The sequence below is a fragment of the Cervus canadensis genome, chromosome 10 (genome assembly GCF_019320065.1).
Source record: "Cervus canadensis isolate Bull #8, Minnesota chromosome 10, ASM1932006v1, whole genome shotgun sequence".
NCBI classification, from domain to species: Eukaryota; Metazoa; Chordata; class Mammalia; order Artiodactyla; family Cervidae; genus Cervus; species Cervus canadensis.
The window spans coordinates 36029985-36033593 of NC_057395.1; the positions used below are offsets into that span (position 1 = coordinate 36029985).

Sequence of the window (3609 nt, forward strand, 5' to 3'; positions counted from 1 at the left end):
ATAACTGCTGTATATTCTGAATTTTCTTCCTGCCAACTGGCAGGGAGGTGGGGAGGGGGGGAGGCAGTCCTGTAGCCTGGCTGCCATTTTGGATGATAACTTTGGGAATGTAGGTTAAGTATGACTGAGCAACAAAATGTGAAAAGCCTGAATCCCTGTCACCAGCATGGGTGAACTGGTCCCACCGGACTACCTACATCCAGACATTTTTACACCTTAAGAGATTATCTTCAGACTTGTTTAAACCTGTTATATCAGGGGTTTTATCTTGCAACCATACCTAATCCTAATGTCAATGGCAGTCATTATCTAATCCTGACTAATGTCAATGGCAGTACTTACCATGTGCTTGACTTCCCTGGTGGCTCAGATGGTAAAGCATCTGCCTACAGTGCAGGAGACCCAGGTTCAATCCCTGGGTTGGGAAGATCTTCTGGAGAAGGAAATGACAACCCACTCCAGTATTCTTGCCTGGAAAATCCCATGGAAGGAGGAGCCTGGTAGACTACAGTCCATGGGGTTGCAAAGAGTCGGATATGGCTGACTTCACTTTTCACTTTCACCATATGACTAGACAAGAGAACCTCTCCCAAATAATAGACTAATTAAATACCCACATTCTATACAGCCTCAGAGCTCACTTTTAAGTATAACTTAAAGGTGACGAGACTACCATTTGTGGTATAGAACAAAATGTGAACGTGATAATTAACAAGATAATTAATTTTCCTTTTCCCATGTTGCTACCTGAGAACAGAGGCCAAGGGAAGGAAAGAAACTTCTGTGACTCTCTGCTGGGTAAGCCTGTGCGTTCTGTGAATGCAATCAAGACCACAGTCCCATACGCCCGGCCATAGTGTGCACCCAGCCTTCTATTTTGCACTTCAATTTTTCTTAAGTATTTTTTGTTGTTTAAATACCAAAAAGATGTATCTTTTTGGAAAACTCTCTAATGTACAAAAAGTTTATTCTCTAGGAGACACATACAGACACAATGAAAAAAATATAGCTATTGAAAATTATTAATTCACTTAGAGCATTACTGGATTTCTGAGCAAAGTTGCTTATTTTGCAGGTTTTATGGTCTTTCTTAACTCCAGGATACTGAGGGACAGGGAGGTCTGGCATACTGCAGTTCATGGGGGTCACAAAAAGTCAGACATGACTTAGCAACTGAACAATAACAGTAACAACAACAGTATCTTCCTTAAGCTAAAGACTTCACTCTCAAGACCTTCATAAACTCAAGTGTCTTCAGGGCCATGTGGTAGGTTAAATAGCAACCAAGTGAGGAGATGAGAAAACAGGAACCATCTATATGTCTTTGAACTGGGTTGACTGGGGGACTAACATCATCAGAGCCTTTTGATTTTTTTGGAAGAAGTCAAAATATTTGCTTTTATTTTTCTTTTTAAATTTTCTGATAATTATAAAGTAATTTATTTTAATTGGCTGTGCTGGGTCTTAGTTATGGCATGTAGTATCTTTGATTTTCCTTGTGGCAGGTGGGCTCTTTCTTAGTTTCAGTATATGGGGTCTAGTTCTCTGACCCAAAGAGTGAACCCTGGGCCCCTTGCATTGGGAGTGCAGAGTTTCAGCCACTGGACCACCAGGGAAGTCCCAAGACTTGCTTTTTAAATGTTATCTTCTGATATCAATTCAAAAATTTAAAACCATTTAAATCGAACCAAATGGAACACCTCAGTGAGCTAAGCCCTATCTCAGGTTTTAGGCCTAGATGCAACTGGATCTGAGTTTGTGAAATCAGATTTTAAAATCTAACTTTAATTTGGCCTTATTATATTGCTTTAACTGATTACAAATTGCCTGAACCTAACATTACAGTGTTGGGTTAGCTTCTGCTGTACAGCAAAGTGACTCAGCCACACATATACATATATTCTCCCTTCCTTGGATTTCTCCAGGAAAATATTTAATGCTGAAATTGGGAGTCAGATAACTTTAAGCTTGTGACCTGAGGCAAATACTCAACCTCACTTTTACCCTCATCTTTAAACAAGTAAAAATAGTACCTAGATTGAAGAGTTTTTGTGAAGAGTAAATAAAGATTTCACATAGAGTACTGACCAGTGATTTAGATCTAAGTGCCAAGAAAGGCTGGCAGTTATTAGCAGAGGCAATCAATAATAGAACTTGACTTGAAGAGAGACTAGATCTTTGTTTTAAGAGATGGGCTTCCCACCTGGCACAGTGGTAAAGAATCTGCTTGCCATTGCAAGAGACACAGGAGACTTAGGTTCAATCCCTGGGTCAGGAGAAGGAAGTGGCAACCCACGCCAGTCTTCTTGCCTGGAAAATTCCATGGACAGAAGAACAAAGGTATTTTGTATTGTAATATTTTTAGTGCATTTGGTATGTCTTCTTGATCATTTCCACTCCATAAAGACAGATGATGTTTACATATGGTACATGCCCATAGGTGTATCTAGAATCTCATTAAAAAAGAATTCCATATATATGCATTAGTATACTGTATTGGTCTTTATCTTTCTGGCTTACTTCACTCTGTATAATGGGCTCGAGTTTCTTCCATCTCATTAGAACTGATTCAAATGAATTCTTTTTAATGGCTGAGTAATATTCCATGGTGTATATGTACCACAGCTTCTTTTAGAATTTAGAAAGATGGTAATGATAACCCTATATGCAAAACAGAGAAAGAGACACAGATGTACAGAACAGAATTTTGAACTCTGTGGGAGAAGGCGAGGGTGGGATGTTTAGAGAGAACAGCATTGAAACATGTATATTATCAAGGGTGAAGCAGAGCACCAGCCCAGGTTGGATGCACGAGACAAGTGCTCCAGGCTGGTGTACTGGGAAGACCCAGAGGGATCGGGTGGAGAGGGAGAGGGGACGGGGGATCGGGATGGAGAATACATGTAAATCCATGGCTGATTCATGTCAATGTATGGCAAAAACCACTATAATATTGTAAAGTAACTAGCCTCCAACTAATAAAAATAAATGGGAAAAAAAAAAGAATTCCAATTTTGGGATGATATACATAAAACATTTTATAAGCATGTAATTAATGAAATTAACAACTGAAAGTTTTCTGAAATTGTTGTTTAACAAGGAAAAATACAAATATTGCTATTTTTTCAATATGTAGAATTTTAGATTTTTTTCTAATATGTGGAATTTTGAAAAGTGCTAATTTTTCTATAACTCTGCTCCACAGAACAAAAACCTTATTTTTGTTAAAATTTCTATCTACAAACTTTATAAATTTCTTTCATGTTATGATATTGATCATTTAAACTTGTGTGTTTTAGTCCCTTAGTCGTTTCTGACTCTTGGCGACCACATGAACTACACCCGGCCACGGTCCTCTGTCCATGGAATTCTCCAGGCAAGAATATTGGAGTGAGTTGCCATTTCCTTCTCCAGGGGATCTTCCTGACCCAGGGATCGAACATGGGTCCCTGATCCTGCATTGCAGGCAGATTCTCTACTGTCTGAGCTACCAGGGAAGCCCAGTTAAAACTTTGTATGCTATAGTAAGGTAAACCATACAAATAATATCCAAGTCAGAAACTTTTTTAAACTTTAATTACTTAAGTGTATTTTTCCTGAATAATACGT

The 3609-nt window shown here is 38.7% G+C and overlaps 1 non-coding gene across 1 annotated transcript; it reads left to right on the forward strand.

Annotated features, from left to right (window-relative positions):
- The first annotated feature begins 355 nt into the window (after positions 1–355).
- Positions 356–427, forward strand: TRNAC-ACA. Its single transcript has one exon. It is a non-coding gene; the product is annotated as a tRNA-Cys (tRNA).
- Positions 428–3609: the final 3182 nt, after the last annotated feature.